The sequence below is a fragment of the Scyliorhinus torazame genome, chromosome 7 (genome assembly GCF_047496885.1).
Source record: "Scyliorhinus torazame isolate Kashiwa2021f chromosome 7, sScyTor2.1, whole genome shotgun sequence".
Taxonomy (NCBI): Eukaryota; Metazoa; Chordata; class Chondrichthyes; order Carcharhiniformes; family Scyliorhinidae; genus Scyliorhinus; species Scyliorhinus torazame.
Genome location: NC_092713.1, coordinates 304,933,871 through 304,952,595, shown reverse-complemented (window position 1 = coordinate 304,952,595; position 18,725 = coordinate 304,933,871). Strand labels below are relative to the sequence as shown.

The window sequence follows — 18,725 nt, the reverse complement described above, 5'->3', positions numbered from 1 at the left end:
TTTTCTCCAGAAGCAGCCATGCCCTTAGCCAAGCTCTGGAGCAGAAGCCTTCAGTTCTACCGCCAGAATGTTATCAGGGCCCACAGCCTTTGTCGTATCCACGGTGTTCAGCCACATCATATCACCTGGAGTGAATCAAATTGGCCGAAGACTGGCATCTGTGATGGGGACCTCTGGAGGAGGCCGAAATGGAGATCGCAGATAAAGGTTGAGAGGTGGTAGTTTAAAACTGAGATGAGGAGGAACTACTTCTCGCACAGGGCAGTGGAATTTGTGGAACTCACTGCCCCACAAGTCTGAGTCATTAAATGGTTTCAAGAAATAGATATATTTCTGATTTTTAAAACGGGTTAAAGAAATATGGGGAACAGGTAGGGAGGTGGATTTGAGACCAGGACAAAATCAGCATTGATCTGATTGAATGGCAGAGTAGGCTTGAGGGGCTGAATCGCCCATTTCTGCTCCTAATTCCTTTATCCTGTGTTCCACTCAGCACTTCTGGCAAGTCTTACTTCTGCACGGATGTGCTGTACCCTCCCATCATTAAGAAATCCATGGAGCCTCCTCCTCCAGTTAGGTGTTGGGACCATCTTCTGTGGACCTCGGGTAGACTAGCCTACTGCCCGAAACAGGTCTTTGTGAAATAATTATGGGCACACAGCACAAGATGGCCAACAAAGATGATTGTGTGGGTGTGTGTGTGTGTGTGTGTGTGTGTGTGTGTGTGGGGGGGGGGGAACTGGAGGAGCCACCTGTCTGACGTGACATTATACCAAGGCCCACCTGCCCTCCCAGAAGGATGCAAACAATCCCAAGGCCCTATGAGTGGGGGCAGTTCCAGCCAGCACCCTGGACCTATATTTATCCCTAAACCTGACAAAAGCTTAAAACAGATTATTTAGTAATTTAACATTGGTGCTTGTGTGGTCTCCAAACAAACCGTTTGCCAACTTTTCTGCATTACAACATGACTACACTTCAAAAGCACTTGTTTGGCATAAATCACTGAGGGAGAGATTGTGAAAAGTGCCATAGACATACAAATCAGGATTTTCTGTAACTCTCACCCAAGGCTTTTTTTCAACTCACCAATCAGGCCAGGATTTATTGCCCATCCCCCAATTCCCCTCGAGAAAGTGATGGTGAGTCACCTTCTTGAATCGCTGCCGCTCACTTGGTGGTAAAGCTACACCGTTAAGTGCTGTTAGCAAGTTTCAGGATTTTAAACTCGGCGACAGTGAAAGAACAGTGGTATAGTTCCAATTCAACTTGCTGTTCAATTGGAAGGGTAACTTGAAAGTGGCGGTGTTCCCATCCATCTGCTGCTTTTCGTTCAAACGTTTTGCAAGTTGAAGTCTTAACAAGTTGAAGTGTAGCCTTTAACAGTACACACGGCTGGCAGTGCGCTGGTGGTGGATGTGTTTCTGCTCTTTGACGGGATGTTGGTGTCACTAGCTGGGCAGCATTTTTATTGCCCATTCCCAAGTGCCCTTTAAGGTGATGGTGAGCTGCCTTCTTGAACTGTTGCAGTCCATGTGGTGTAGGTACACCCACAGTGCTGTTAGAGAAGGGGTTCCAGGATTTTGACCCAGCGACAGTGGAGGAACGGCGATAGATTTCCAAATCAGGATGGTGAGTGACTTGGAGAGGAACTTCCAGGTAGTGGTGTTCCATGCACCTGTTGTCCTTGTCCTTTTAGTTGGCAGAGGTTTGGAAGGTGCTGTTGAAGGAGAAACCTTGCTGTGTTGGGTTCCAATGAAGTGCGCTGCCTTGTCCTGGATGGTGCCAAACCTTTGTTGGAATTGTACTCATCCAGACGAGTGGACTGTAGTCTCACACTCATGTCATCTCATGTGGATGGTCAAAAGGTTCTTGGGATTGAAGAGGAACGTTACCCTGCACAGAATTCCCACTGATCTGACCCCATGGTCAGTACATTCAGTGTCTGTTCAATCCCTCAGGGTGTTGATACTAGGATTCAGCAACAGTAATGTCATTGAATGTCGAGGACAGATGGTTAGATTTCCTTTAGCTGGAGATGGTTCATTCCCTGGCATTGTGACAAGAATGTAATTTGCTATTCATCAGCCCAAGCCTGAATATTGTCCAGGTCTTGCTGTATGCTTCAGTATCTGAGGAGCTGTATTGTTCATTTTGAAACCAAACATCCCTGGACTATGCATGCCATTTGATGGAGCAAAGGTAATTGATGAAGTAGCTGAAGGGATTCCTGCAGTGGTGTCTCCCGCCCTCTCTCTCTCTCTCCACTGCAGTGGTGTCTCGAGGCCGAAATCATTGGCCTTCAACAACCACTACCATCTTCCTCTCTGCTAGATGTAATTCCAGCAAGTGGAGTCCCCCCCGTCCCCCTCAATTCCTAATCACTTCAATATTACCAAGGTTCCTCAATGTCAAGGGCAGTTACTGTCATCTCTGGACTTCAGCTTAGGGCATGAGGACTGGAGCAGGTTATTGCTGAGCAAATGCTGCTTGATAGCATTGTTGATGACCCATTCCATCACCCTGTCGATCACTAATGCACCATTAATTGGCCAGATTGGATTTGTCTTTTTGTGCGTGAACAGAATGTGCCTGGACTATTTTCCACATCATTGGGTAGATGCAATGTACTGGAATAGCTGAGCAAGAGGCACAGCTATCTAGAGCACATGTCCTCACTACTCTTGCCAGGGCGCAGTCTAATACATCTGTTAGTTCTTGATATTATGAGAAGGGAATCAAATTAGCTGAAAACTGGTGACTTAAGGAGGGTGGCAAAATGGATGGTCCGTTTGGCACTTCTGGTTGAAGGTTGTTGCAAACGCTTCAGCCTTATCCAAGCACATGCAGAATTGTGTCATCATTGAGGATGGGGGTATTTGTGGTGCCTCCTCCTCCAGTTAGAATTGTTTAATTTCCATCACACTTCACAACTGGATGTGGCAGGACTGCAGACCTTTGACATGATCTGTCAATTCTGTGGTTGCTTAGCTGTCAATGGCATGCTGTTCTGTTGATTGGCACACACAGTCCAGTGTTGTAGATTCACCAGGTTGACACTTCATTTTTAAGCTTTGCTTGGTGCTGCTCCTGCACTTGAGTCGCTCTTCCGGCTTAATGGGAAAGGCTGAGCAAGGGATATGGTAATATATGCGGTAGATTGTGGTGGAATACAATACCGTATATGCATACGATCTAGCAGTCGAGCTAGATAGAAACATACATAGAAAATAGAAGCCGACGGAGGCCATTCGGCCCATGGAGCCTGCTCTGCCATTCGGCCCATCGAGCCTGCTCCGCCGTTCGTTATGATCATGCTTGATCATAGAGTTCAATACCCTGATCCCGCCTTCCTCCCATATCCCTTGATCCCTTTAACCCCAAGAGCAATATCTAATTCCTTCTTGAAATCACACAATGTTTTCGCCTCAGCTACTTTCTGTGATAGTGAATTCCAGATTCATCACTCTCTGGGTGAAGAAATTCTATGAGGTCCCCTCTCACTCTCCTAAACTCCAATGAATATAATCCTAACCGATTTATTCTCTCATATGACACTCCTGCCACCCCAGGAATCAGATTGGTAAACCTTCGCTCCATAGCAACAACATCCTTCCTCAAATAAGGACACCAAAACTGCACACAATACTCCAGGTGTGGCCTCACCAATGCCCCATAGTAAAACATCACTATTCCTACACTCAAATCCTCTCACTATGAAGGCCAACGTATCATTTGCCTTCTTTCCTACCTGCTGTACCTGTGCTCTTACTTTCAGCGACTGATGCACGAGGACACCAAGGTCTAGCTGAGTATCCGCCTCTCTCAATTTACACCCATTCAAATAATAACCTGCCTTCCTATTTTTGCTACTAGAGCGGATAACCTCTATTTTATCCATATTATACTGCATCTGCCATGCATATGCCCACTCACTCAGCCTGTCCAAATCCTGCTGAAGCATCTCTGCATCCCCCTCACAGTTCACACTCCCACCCAACTTTGTCATCTGCAAATTTAGAAATACTACATTTAGTTCCCTCTTCTAAATCATTAATCTATAATGTGAACAGCTGCGGCTTTAGTACAGATCGCTGCGGTGACCCCACTAGTCATTGCCTGCCAATCGGAAAATCCTATTTATTCCTACTTTTTGCTACAGGTCTACTAGCCAGCTTTCTATTCACCTCAAGACACTACCCACAATCCCACTCGCTTTAACTTTACATAGTAATCCGCTATGTGAGACCTTGTCAAAAGCCTTAATAAACCGCATCCATCGGGTCTCCCTGGTCAACTCTACTAGTTATATCTTAAAAGAATTCTAAACGTTTTATCAAGCATGATTTCCCTTTCATAAATCCACGCTGACTTTGTCTGATTATACTACTGCTTTCCAAATGGTGTGCTATGAAATCCTTGATAATGGACTCCAGCAACTTCCCTACTACCGGCGTTAGGCTCACTGGCCTATAGTTCCCCATTTTCTCTCTGCCTCCCATTTTGAATAATGGGGTAATGCTAGCTACCCTCCAATCTGCCGGAATCATTCCGTCGTCCAAAGAATTATGGAAAATGACCACCAATGGAGCTATTTCCAATGCTACTTCCTTAATTTCTCTGAGATGAAGATCATCAGACCCTGGAGACTTATCCACCGTCAATTCCATTAATTTCCCTAAAACCATTTCTCTACTAATATTCATTTCCTTCAGCTCCTCACCAAAACTGGTGCTTCTCAATCTCTGGTACATTATTCATATCTTCCTTTGTGAAGACAGAAGCAAAGCATGAATTTAATTCCTCAGCCATTTCTTTGTTCCCTCTTATAAATTCCACCGTTTCTGACTGTAAGGGGTCTACATTCGTTTTTAATCAATCTTTTTCTCTTCACAGACCTACAGAAATGTTTAGTCAGTTTTTATGTCCCGTGCTAACCTACTTTCAGATTGTATTTTCCCCTTCTTAAATCAATCCCTTGGTCCGCCTTTGCTGAATTTTAAACATTTTCCCAATCCTCAGGTCTATTGCTTTTTCTTGCTAACTTGTCTGCCTCTTCTTTGAATCTAATACTACCTCTAATTCCCTTTGTAAGCCATGGTTTGGCCACAGTTCCCTTTTTACTCTTGTGCCAAATAGGAACAAACAACATTTGGAGTTCACCCATTCGTTCCTTGAATGCCTGCCGTTGCCTGCCCATTGCCCTTCCTTTCAGTAATGTTTCCCAGTCCATCATAGCCAGCTCAGACCATCATTCAACCTTTATTGAGGCTCAGAACCCTAGGTCTTAAGGAGTCAACTACCTTACTATCCACCATGCTAAAGAATTCTATTATATTATGGTCACTCATATCCAAGGGTTCCCTCACAACTAGGTTACCAACTCATCCTTTCTCATTGCACAATACCCAGTCCATGGTGGCCTGTTCCCTTGTTGGTTCCTTAATGCATTGGTCCAGAAATCCATCTGGTCTACACTCCAGAAATTCCTCCTCTATTGTACTGTGACTAATTTGACCCACCCACTCTATATGCAGATTAAACTCACCCATAATCACAGATGTTCCTTTAACACATGCATCTCTGATTTCCTGTCTAATGCTATTCCCATTATCACTGCAGTTTGGTCTGTAAACCACCCTTGCGTATCTAGCTTATTTAACCCAGCGTTACTGCCACACAACACACTAGAGGGTATCCTCAATGTGAAGACAGGACTTTGTCTCCACAAGGACTGTGTGGTAGCTACTCCTACCAGTCCGGTCATGGGCAGATGAATCTATGACAGTAGATTGGGAAGGACAATATCAAGTAGGATTTTCCTCTCGGGTTGGTTCTCTAGTCTCACAGGTGCTATAGAGAAAGAGCGAGAGAGAGATCCTGGGTCTCTTTCCACTTCAGACCCCATTTCCTAGAATTAGCATTCCTCACCTTCAGAAGCACAGAAAGCAAAATTACCGGCAAGCACTGAAAAACATTGCATGTGGAGAGAAACCTCGGGTATATCTCCCAGCTCTGGGTGTATCTTGTTCAGACCACCCAGTGAAAACAATGAACAAAAGATTTAGCCCTGGGACACACCTCCCAATGTCACTACCCTGGAACTCAGCTCCAAGTGCTGGAAACTTGAAAATAAAGTTGCAGATGAGGAGGAAGATAAATCCTCCTTCTAAACACCCCTCCCTTTTTTGTCTAGACCACATCAGCTTCAGTTGCAAAACAGTCTATTATTAACGTGCTCACCGGCAAGAACATTCATCCTACCAAACTGCACGTGGCTGATTAGTAGGTCTCTTCATGCCAGCTTTCCTGGCCATTTTCCTCCTCTGAAGGGCATTTTAAAAGGTGCCAGCTACGGTCAAGTCAGTGACACTCACGCCTCTGAAAATGAAGGTTGTGTGTTCAAGTCTCACTCCAAGTCTCAAGGAGCTACAGGCCGGTGAGCCTTACGTCAGTGGCAGGGAAATTACTGGAGAGAATTCTTTGAGACAGGATCTACTCCCATTTGGAAGCAAATGGACATATTAGTGAGAGGCAGCATGGTTTTGTGAAGGGGAGGTCGTGTCTCACTAACTTGATAGAGGTTTTCAAAGAGGTCACAAAGATGATTGATGCATGTAGGGCAGTGGATGTTGTCTATATGGACTTCAGTAAGGCCTTTGACAAGGTCCCTCATGGTAGACTGGTATGAAGGTGAAGTCACACGGGATCAGGGGTGAGCTGGCAAGGTGGATACAGAACTGGCTAGGTCATAGAAGGTAGAGAGTAGCAATGGAAGGGTGCTTTTCTAATTGGAGGGCTGTGACTAGTGGTGCTCCGCAGGGATCAGTACTGGGACCTTTGCTGTTCGTAGTATATATAAATGATTTGGAGGAAAATGTAACTGGTCTGATTAGCAAGTTTGCAGACGACACAAAGGTTGGTGGAATTGCGGATAGCGATGAGGACTGTCAGAGGATACAGCAGGATTTAGATCGTTTGGAGACTTGGGCAGAGAGATGGCAGATGGAGTTTAATCCAGACAAATGTGAGGTAATGCATTTTGAAAGGTCTAATGCAGGTAGGGAATATACAGTGAATGGTAGAACCCTCAAGAGTATTGAAAGTCAGAGAGATCTAGGTGTACAGGTCCACAGGTCATTGAAAGGGGCAACACAAGTAGAGAAGGTAGTCAAGAAGGCATACAGCATGCTTGCCTTCATTGGCCGGGGCATTGAGTATAAGAATTGGCAAGTCATGTTGCAGCTGTATAGAACCTTAGTTAGGCCACACTTGGAGTATAGTGTTCAATTCTGGTCGCCACACTACCAGAAGGATGTGGAGGCTTTAGAGGGTGCAGAAGAGATTTACCAGGATGTTGCCTGGTATGGAGGGCATTAGCTATGAGGAGCTCAGTTTGTTCTCGCTGGAACGACGGAGGTTGAGGGGCGACCTGATAGAGGTCTACAAAATTATGAAGGGCATGGACAGAGTGGATAGTCAGAGGCTTTTCCCCAGGGTAGAGGGGTCAATTGCTAGGGGGCATAGGTTTAAGGTGCGAGGAACAAGGTTTAGAGTAGATGCACGAGGCAAGTTTTAATTTTTTAATTTTTTTTTTTTTTTTTATAAACACAGAGGGTAGTGGGTGCCTGGAACCCGCTACCGGAGGGGGTGGTGGAAGCAGGGCAATAGTGACATTTAGGGGCATCTTGACAAATACATGAATAGGATGGGAATAGAGGGATACGGACCCAGGAAGTGTAATTGTAGTTTAGTCGGGCAGCATGGTCGGCATGGGCTTGGAGGGCCTGTTCCTGTGCTGCACTTTTCTTTGTTCCAGAAACTTGAGCACAAAAATCAAGGTTAAAGCTCACAGTACAGTACTGAGGGAGCGCTGCCCTGCCAGTGGTGCTGCCTTGCTGTATTTAAACACGAGGCCCTGTTTTCCCTCTCAGGTGGATGTAAAAGATTCCATGGCACCATTTTGAAGAGGAACAGGAGAGTTATCCCCAGTGCCCTGGCCAATATTTATTCCTCAAATCAACCCCTCAAAAATATCTCGCATTGTCACAATGCTGTGCACAGATTGCCTGCACCATTTCCTACATTAGTGATAACACATTCAAAATACTTCATTGGCTGTAAAGCACTTCATGATGTCCAATAATTGTGAAAGACGCTGCATAAATGCATATCTTGGGATGATGAGCATAATTCCAAAGTGGAGATTAGCAGCAATATTGCAGGGGGATGTCAGAAATTGCTCAAGCAAGGCCAGCTTCCATCACACCTATTTTGGACAGTCTGGCTAAATAAAGAGAACATATAGACCTGTGTTTAGAATAACCCTGCACAGCACAATGGCAGCCGCCGAGCCCCATTGTGCCTCTGCTGCCTCCTTGAAAGAGCAAATTAATTAATCCCATTCTCCTGGCACTCTCTCAATAGCACTCCATTACCCCTAATAAGTATTTACCCAATTCTCTTTTGAAAGTTACAATGAATCCACTTCCACCATTCTTTCATGCACTGCATTCAAAATTACAGCAACTCACCGCACTAAAGTAAAACTCAATTCATTTCTGGTTCTCTTGCTAAATACTTTTAGATCCGGGCACTCCACTACCGACCGTCACATCCAGTGTCTGGAATTAGACGAATACTCAAAGTAAGGGTTTGCAGGGCTACAGGGAAGCAGATGAGTGGAACTAATTGCAAAGCACCTACAAAATTCCAGTACAAACGCAATGGGCCGAATGGCGTCCTGCGCTGTTAAAAAAAAAACCAAGATGTTTGTTCTCAGACTCGTCATACTTACAGTCTTCAAATGTCTGAGGTTTTTAAACTTTCATTTGCCAGTGCTTCCCTGCATACATCACATGTGAATTTTGCTTCCTGATTTGCAGTGGCAAAATTCTTAAACCCATACCTCAAGTAATCATCTTTGTGCTGCTTTGTCCCCGTTTTCAGCTTCTTCTTCATGGGCTGTTCACCAGAGGCCCTGGAGCTCACACCAGCACTGCTGGCAGCTGCAAAATGGAGGGATCTCTCTCGTGCCCAGAACACGTGATGTCAATGTTCGGGGCGCGTGACCTGCTCTCTGCCGTTGCTCCAGGCAGAAAGGCTCCAGCGAATGAAAACAAAAATCTGCTCCTGGGTCAGCGTGTTTTTCATAAGATTACCCCAATTCTTTTTTTTCTCCATTAAAAGGGGCAATTTAGCATGGCCAATCGACCTGCCCTGCACACCTTTGGGTTGTGAGGGTGGGACCCATACAGGGAGAATGTGCAAACTCCACACGGACAGTGACCTGGGATCAGGATCGAACCCGGGTCCTCGGCGCCGTGGGGCAGCAATGCTAACCACTGCACCGCCCACTGGGTCAGAGTGTTGACGTCAACAGGAGGCATTCTGCCCTGCAGGGCTCCAGGCCTGCGCGCTGCTGACGGGCCACGCATGCGCGCAACAACCAGCATTCTGCCAGCGCCGTCGGGCACTTCTTCCCGCGATCAGGAATGCCACGATGCATGGCCCTGTGACAACCCCCCCCCCCCCCCCCCCCCCCAAAAACACCGACCTGCGGCTCGCGATCCTGGTTTTGAAAATGATCGTTTATAAACAAAGTGGCTGAGAGCTATCATCAGTTGCAAGACATGCAAGCGGCGAATGAGAAATTCCACATCTGGGAAATAAGTTGCGTTGCAACAACAGTAATACTGAAACTGATGGGAGTAAAATTGTGCAATAAAAAGTGTAAATTCTAGACAATAAAGTATGGCTCACTTTCAGAATAATAGCAGCAAATCATAACTGGGGCCAGCCCGTTTTGAACGAGCGCCTGGTGAAATTGCTCCTAGTTCTGTGGTGGACAACCTGCAATCCGGGAGCTGCAAACAGCCCACGAGACATTTTGTTGACCGTTGACCCGGCGCGGGGTGTCACATTCCACGGATTTTCCGTCCACACAGACTAAGCGATACTTCACTTCTCGTTGCTTTACGTGGGTGGTAGTGAGTTGCCTTCTTGAACCGCTGCAGTCCTGGAGGTGTAGGTACACCCACTGTGCTGTTAGAGTTCCAGGATTTTGCCCCAGTGACAGTGAAGGGACGGTGATATATTTCCAATCAGGGTGGCGAGTGGCTTGGAGGGGAACCTCCAGATGGTGATGCTCCCAGGTATCTGCTGCCCTTGTCCTTCTAGATGGTTGTGGCCATGGGTTTGGAAGGTGCTGTCTAAGGAAACTTGGGGAGATCCTGCAGTGCATCTTGTAGATGGTACACACGGCTGCCACTGTTCGTCAGTGGAGGAGAGTTTGTGGAAGGGGGAGCAATCAAGCGGGCCGCTTTGTCTTGGATGGTGTCGAGCTTCTTGAGTGTTGTTGGAGCTGTACTCATCCAGGCAAGTGTGGAGTAATCCATTACACTCCTGACATGTGCCTTGTAGATGGTGGACAGGCTTTGCAGGGTCAGGTGGTGAGTTACTCGCTGCAGGATTCCTAGTCTTTGCCCTGCTCTTATAGCCACCATATTAATAATGGCTAGTCCAGTTCCTGATTAATGGTAATCCCCAGAATGTTGATTGTGGGGGATTCAGCGATGGTAATGCCATTGACTGTCAAGGGAAAATAGTTAGATCCTCTCTTGCAAGAGATGGCAATTGCCTGGCACTTGTGTGGCGCAAAAGTAACTTGTCAGCCCAAGTCTGGGTATTTCATCCGCAAACATCTCCATTCTTGATGGAAGGCAGGTCATTGATGAAGCAGGTTGGGCCTAGGACACTACACTGAGGAACTCCTGCAGTGATGTCCTGGAGCCGAGATGATTGACCTCCAAACACCACAACCATATTCCTTTGTGCCAGGTATGACTCCAACCAGCAGAGGATTCCCCCCACCCGCCGATTCCCATCAACTCCAGTTTAGCTCGGGCTCCTTGATGCCACACTCGGTCAAATGCTGCCTTGATGTCGAGGGCAGTCACCCTCACCTCACCTCTGGCATTCAGCTCTTTAGTCCATGCTTGAACCAAGACTGCAATGAGGTCAGGAGCTGAGTAACCCTGGTGGAACCAAACTGAGCGTCCATGGGCAGGTTATTACCGAGTAAGTGCTGCTTGACAGCACTGTTGACAACTACTTCCATCACTTTGCCGATGATGGAGTGTAGACAGATATGGTGGTAATTGGCTGGGTTGGATTTGTCGTGTTTCTTGTGTACAAAACACACCTGGGCAAATTTCCACATTGCCAGGTAGATGCCAGTGTAGTAGGTGTACTGGAACAGCTTGGCTAAGGGTGTGGCAGGTTCTGGAGCACATGTCTTCAGTACTATTGGCGGAATAATTTCAGGGTCCATAGTCTTAGCAGTGTCCAGTGTCTTCAGCCGTTTCTTGATATCACGTGGAGTGAATCGTATTGGTTGAAGACAGACATCTGTGATGCTGGGGACCTCCAGAGGAGACCGAGATGGATCACCCACTCGGCACTTCTGGCTGAAAATTGCTGCGAATGCCTCAGCCTTTGCATATACGTGCTGAGCTCCTCCATCATTGAGGGGGATAGTTCTAGAGCCTGCTCCTCCAGTGAGTTGTTTAATTGTCCACCACCATTCAGGCAGCAGTGCAGTGCTCATATCTAATGAGTCCGTTGTGGATCACTTAGCTCTGTCTATTACTTGTTGCGTATGCTGTTTGGCCCACAAGTCGTCCGGTGTTGCAGCTTTATCAGGTTGACACCTCATTTTTCGGTTTGCCTGATGTTGTTCCTGGCATGCTCGCCTGAACTCTTTGTTGAACCAGGGCTGATCCCCTGGCTGGGTGGTAATGGGGGAGTGGGGGATATGCCGGGCCATGAGGTTACAGATTGTGGTGGAAAACAATTCTGCTGCTGATGGCCCACAGCGCCTCCTGGAGGCCCAGTCTTGAGTCGCTAGATCTGTTCAAAGTCTATCCCATTTAGCACAGTGGTGGTGCCACACAACATGGAGGGTATCCTCATTGTGAAGACAGGACTGGTCTCCTCAAGGACTCTGCGGCGGTCACTTCATAGAATCCCTACAGTGCAAGAGGCCATTTGGGCCAACGAGTCTGCACCGACCCTTCGAAAGAGCACCCTACCTGGGCACAATCCCCTGCCCCATTCCTGCAAACCCATCCTAAGGGGCACTTTAGCATGGCCAATCCACCCAACATGCACATCTTTGGACTGTGGGAGGAAACCGGCGCACCCAGAGGAAACCCACACAGACACGGGGAGAAAGTGCAGACTCCGCACAGAGAGTCACCCGAGGCCAGAATTGAACCCAGGTCCCTGGTGCTGTGAGGCAGCAGTGCTAACCACTGTGCCACCTTGCCGCCCCTTCTACCGATACTGTCATGGACAGGTGCATGTGCAGCAGGCAGATTGGGGAGGTTGAGGTCAAGTATGTTTTTCCCTCTTGTTGGTTCTCTCACCACCTGCTGCAGTCCCAGTCGAGCAGCTCTGTCCTTTAGGGCCCGGCCAGCTCGGTCTGTGGTGATACTACCCAGCTACTCTTGGTGATGAACATTGATGTCCCCCACCCAGAGCATACTCTGTGTCCTTGCCACCCTCAGTGCTTCCTCCTCAACATGGAGGAGTACTGATTCATCAACTGGTGGTGGCCATGGTAATCAGCAGGAGGTTTTCTTGCCCATGTTTAACCTGAAGCTGAGTCTTCATGGGGCCCAGAGTCGATGTTGAGGACTCCCAGAGCAACTCCCTCCCGACTGTATACCACTGTGCCGCCACCTCTGCTGGGTCAGTCCTGCGGTGAGACAGGACATATCCAGGAATGGTGAAAATGGTGCCTGGGACATTGTCCATAAAGTATGATTATATCATGCTTTGCTTAAGTAGTCCAAGAGTTGGTTCTTGGCACAAGCCCCCAGATGTTAATAAAGAGGACTTTGCAGGGTCCTACGGGCTGGGTTTGCCGTTGTTGTTTCCTGTTTCTGGCTCAATGCCAGGTTGTCCGGACGGTTTCATTCATTGTGTTTTTGTAGCGGTTGAATACAACTCAGTGGCTTGCTAGGCCATTTCAGAGGGCATTTACGAGTCAAGCACATTGCTATGGGTCTGGAGTCACACGTCAACCTAGTAAGGACGGCAGATTTCCTTCCCTAAAGGACATTAGTGAACCAGATGGGTTTTATGACAATGGTTTCATGGTCATCACTGGACATTTAATTCCAGATATGGAGTTTAAATTCTACCACCGGCCATGAAGGGATTTGAACCGGGGTCTCAGATCATTATCCTGGGTCTCTGGACTACTAGTCCAGCAACAGTACCACGACGCCACCACCTCCCCCGTTTGAGGTTGATGACAGTTCTATACGAATGATTCAGCATTTTTTCTAACTAGTTATGAAATATTCAGAGGGTATTAAATGTGTTTAATATCTTAGTCATGGGGTCATGGTAAGCGAACAAGCCCGATTTCAATCTTGTGGCCTGCCCAGATGAAGGAGGGAGACTCATGCAGCCAACTCACCAGACTAGGTTGCCCATCACTACCCAAGGTCAAGTAAAGGTTTTGTTACAAAGTCCAAGAATATCAGCATTACATCAACAGGGACTAAGATCCCATTCCACAGATACAGTCTTTACCCTGCATTCCAGATACAGCAGCTGGTATAACCAATTCAGAAGCCTCACCAGTGTATTTGGCAATTAATGCCTGCTTTCTGCCCTCTTCCAGACACAAAACTGTTGCGGGGACACATTTCCTCAGCACAGCAGGGAGGGCATCTGACAACTTAATAATTATTGCCACTCAGCCGGGAATAGTGACCCGAAATAGGAACACGTTGCTTTCTCCTCACAGCTTATCCCAGATCTAATCGCGTTGGCCCTCTGTTGTTCAGGCCGAGATCAGGACAGGTGCTGTGTGCTTCCTGTGGAACAAACACCGGTGTTGCCCAGTTGGGCTGAATGGCCTGTTTCTGCGCTGGGAAATGCCAATGCAGCCAGAGTCCGTTCCCTAGTGGTCAGTCACCGCTGCAATGTGATTGCTGACGATGACAAGAGGTTCAGAATCTCATCTATCTAACGTTTGTAAAAGAAAACGGCATCACAGATTCTGGACTTTCCACAATGAGTTACAGCCTATTAGGTACTATTGTAATGTAGGAAATGTGGCAACCTATTTGCAAACAGCAAACTGCCACAAACAGCAATGCGGTAAAACCAGATAAACTGTTTTAATGATGTTGGTTCACAGATAAATTGACCCAGGACAGCAGGGAGAACTCTCCTGCTCTTCAAAATACTGTTGCGAGATCTTGATGTCCACCTGAGGGAGCAGACAGGGCCTCAGGTTTAGCATCTCATCTGAAAGACAGGACCTCCTCCAGTGTGTTTTTTAATCCACTTATGGGATGCTAGGCCAGCACTCACTGGCCATCTCTCATTGCCCTGGAGGTGGTGAGCTGCCTTCTTGAACTACTGCCCTCTACGTGGTAAAATGCACTCCCCCCACACACAGCACTGGAGGTGTCAGCCTGGACTATGGTCTCAAGTCTCTGAAGTAGGACTGAATTAGAGTTGAAAGTGCCACCCACCGAGCCGTGACTGAAACATCCACTAAACATTGAGGGGATTGAGGGTGATTTAGAGATGTGGATCAGAAATTGGCTAGCTGAAAGAAGACAGAGGGTGGTGGTTGATGGGAAATGTTCAGAATGGAGTACAGTCGCAAGTGGAGTACCACAAGGATCTGTTCTGGGGCCGCTGCTGTTTGTCATTTTTATCAATGACCTAGAGGAAGGCGCAGAAGGGTGGGTGAGTAAATTTGCAGACGATACTAAAGTCGGTGGTGTTGTCGATAGTGTGGAAGGATGTAGCAGGTTACAGAGGGATATAGATAAGCTGCAGAGCTGGGCTGAGAGGTGGCAAATGGAGTTTAATGTAGAGAAGTGTGAGGTGATTCACTTTGGAAGGAATAACAGGAATGCGGAATATTTGGCTAATGGTAAAGTTCTTGAAAGTGTGGATGAGCAGAGGGATCTAGGTGTCCATGTACATAGATCCCTGAAAGTTGCCACCCAGGTTGATACGGTTGTGAAGAAGGCCTATGGAGTGTTGGCCTTTATTGGTAGAGGGATTGAGTTCCGGAGTCAGGAGGTCATGTTGCAGCTGTACAGAACTCTGGTACGGCCGCATTTGGAGTATTGCGTACAGTTCTGGTCACCGCATTATAGGAAGGACGTGGAGGCTTTGGAGCGGGTGCAGAGGAGATTTACCAGGATGTTGCCTGGTATGGAGGGAAAATCTTATGAGGAAAGGCTGATGGACTTGAGGTTGTTTTCGTTGGAGAGAAGGTTAAGAGGAGACTTAATAGAGGCATACAAAATGATCAGGGGGTTAGATAGGGTGGACAGTGAGAGCCTTCTCCCGCGGATGGAAATGGCTGGCACGAGGGGACATAGCTTTAAACTGAGGGGTAATAGATATAGGACAGAGGTTAGAGGTAGGTTCTTTACGCAAAGAGTAGTGAGGCCGTGGAATGCCCTACCTGCTACAGTAGTGAACTCGCCAACATTGAGGGCATTTAAAATTTATTGGATAAACATATGGATGATAATGGCATAGTGTAGGTTAGATGGCTTTTGTTTCGGTGCAACATTGTGGGCCAAAGGGCCTGTACTGCGCTGTATCGTTCTATGTTCTAAACAGGAGGAAACTGGACTTCACTTTTAACGTCTCAACTGGCAAATTTTAAAAAAAAAAAATTTAAAAAAAAAAAAGTACCCAATTAATTTTATCCAATTAAGGGGCAATTTAGCGCAGCCAATCCACCTAGCCTGCACATCTTTGGGTTGTGGGGGTGAAACCCACGCAAACACGGGGAGAAAGAGGGGTGACCATTCATTCCCCTCCCTCCCACCACCTCGTGCCTATGCTACTATTCTATTAGATCATGACTGAGCTATATTTTAATTCCATCTACCCAGCTTACTTCCTCAATTCACTGACACCTTTAAGAATGAAACAAAAATCAATCTGAGTTTTTTTAAATTTTCAGTTGACCTTTAGCCTCAACAACTTGTTGGGAAGGGGTGACAAATTTCCAATTCCCTGCGTGTGAAGAAGTGCTTCCTGACTTCACCCCCGAAAGCCTGGCCCTAATTGTAAAGGTTATACATACACATCCTTGTTCTGGGCTGCCCCTGACAACCCACCAAAGGAAATGGCATCTCTTTCTCAAATTGTTTAATCATCTTAAGCACCTCACTAAGGAGGAATACAAGCTGAGTCAATGTATCGAGTCACCATTTTAGTCCCAATATCAGTTAATTTATCTCCCATTTGCTCCTTACAACCAGTTCCAAAAAAAATAGTCATGCTGAAACAGCTCCGTCCTCTGAAATTCAAATACATAACAGACTCGATCCCCGTCTGCCGGCAATTACTGTCTCATGTTCGATAGTAATTCAGCAACCCAACAGATGATAGCTTGCCACTAATTACCAATGTCGGTCATAACAAAATGATGGCTTGGGCATCAACTGTTGATTCACTACTTCCCTCAAAGAGAACAGATCCAGTTTTGCTGGGGCTAAGATCACATCATGCGCAACAGTTGAACATCAAGTAAACAGTAAGACATGATTGTGGACTAGATTTGATCAGAAATTGATTTTCCATTTTTTTCCCCATCCAACTGCCTCTTTTTCCTGTTTCCAGGAGATTCCAGGGCACCGAGGTCCATGTTCATGGAGCAACTTGTTTCATGCGGAGCCCTTAATGCAGCAAAACATCGCCCAGGCTTCAGAGTGTTATCACATAACATGCATCAGCCACATATGGAAATATTCGAACTGGATTTTTGCTATACACTACCAGCACCTTTTCCACACTTAGAGACGTGTTGTTTCCTGGATAGCAGCTGTGGCTCAGTGACTATCACTCACTACTCATTTAAGGGTTGAAGCCCCACACCACAGAGACATGAGCATAATGCGTGCACTGTTGAAGGTGCCACCTTTCAAGAGGGATTTTAAACACAGACCCTGCCTGCTATCCCAGGTAGGGATGTAAAAGGTCCCACAGCACTATTTTGAGGAAATACCCCAGGTATCCTGGTCTAAACCAACATCACCTTAAGAGAAATTCTGATCAATATTTCTTTGTTTGCTGTACACAATTTGCCTTCCACATTTCAATTGACTACACTTCAAATCTGCTTCATTTGCCGCATGTTGGGACTGCCTCCTGAGATTCTCATGGACTATATTCTTCCTTTCTGGTTACAGAAATAGCACATTTGTAATGCTGAATTCATTCAATGACACGCAATTAAACTTGCTCTACAGACTGAAAGGGACGATGACAATTGCTTCCAGAAAATACTACCGGCCACATGCCTCAAAGTGGTAGAGAAAAAAAACACCTCAGGACAAGACAACTGCTGCAGGAAAGGGAAACCAAGAAATGTTATATTGAAGCTTCAATCTAAATAAACTGTACCCTTAACCTCAATACTAACCGCGGTATGTATAAAAAAAAGTCAGACACCTCTGAAGTGAACTGAAGGCCCCGAGGTGTCGTGATTCTGCATATTGGGTGGAAGCAAGGACAGTCACATGAAAAACAGAATAGGTGGCCAGAAGATGTAGGCCCAAGAGCTGGAGTAGCCAAGCGGATAAACCCTTCACCCTGCACACACCCCTACCCGAGCTGGATTATCAGGGAGGCCTAACACATTCTGCAGCGGGAGGTGCAGAAATGTGTGTTGGGGGGGGGGGGGGGGAGATCGGGACAATAAATCGCCGCGCATCATTGCAGCCACATTGCCGGCGGCGCCACGCTCAGTCTGGCCACATTGGGGGGGGGGGGGGGGGGTAGCAATGATGTATCAATTTTCAATCCCGTGAATTCCCCCCAAACTGCAACATGGTTTCCGGCCGCCGCCCTGACAAAGGGGGGAAAGGGTCACAAAGTATCGACTGATTGTTCCCCACAAATTGTTACTCACGCTCCGCTCCTCAGCGCCCGGGAACTGCGCCGCGCACGTGACACCTCCCTCTCCCCCCACCCCCCATACCAAGCAGCGGCCGCCCACTCCCTCCCATTGGCCCATGCCGCGCCCGCCCCGCTCTCCCATTGGCCGGGCGCCCCGTCACTCCAGTGACCTCACCCGGAACGTCGCGCCGGTTTCCCTCGTGGAGCCTGCCGATTGGAGGAGCCCAGACGAGGAAGTGGGCGTTGATTGGGCTGGGGACGGGGCAGGTGCCCGGTAGAGCATGTGGCCCTGAGCCGCGCGCGCGCGTGGTGGGGCGATTGTGGGGAAGAGTAGGGGAGGGGCAGGGGTGGGAGGGGTGATTGTGGGGGAGGGGTGATTGTGGGGGAGGGGTGACTGTGGGGGAGGGGTGATTGTGGAGGAGGGGTGATTGTGGAGGAGGGGTGATTGTGGGGGAGGGGTGATTGTGGGGGAGGGGTGATTGTGGGGGAGGGGTGATTGTGGGGGAGGGGTGATTGTGGGGGAGGGGTGACTGTGGGGGAGGGGTGACTGTGGATGTGGGGTGATTGTGGAGGAGGGGTGATTGTGGGGGAGGGGTGATTGTGGAGGAGGGGTGATTGTGGAGGAGGGGTGATTGTGGGGGAGGGGTGATTGTGGGGGAGGGGTGATTGTGGAGGAGGGGTGATTGTGGGGGAGGGGTGATTGTGGGGGAGGGGTGATTGTGGGGGAGGGGTGATTGTGGGGGAGGGGTGATTGTGGGGGAGGG

General features: G+C 47.6%; 1 protein-coding gene across 1 annotated transcript in view; it reads right to left on the bottom strand.

Annotated features, from left to right (window-relative positions):
- canx (calnexin) overlaps positions 1-18,034 on the bottom strand; it is an 86,546-nt gene extending 68,512 nt beyond the window's left edge. Inside the window, 1 exon segment of the mRNA XM_072512690.1 lies at positions 17,975-18,034. The gene's annotated coding sequence lies outside the window, so the exon portion shown is untranslated.
- Positions 18,035-18,725: the final 691 nt, after the last annotated feature.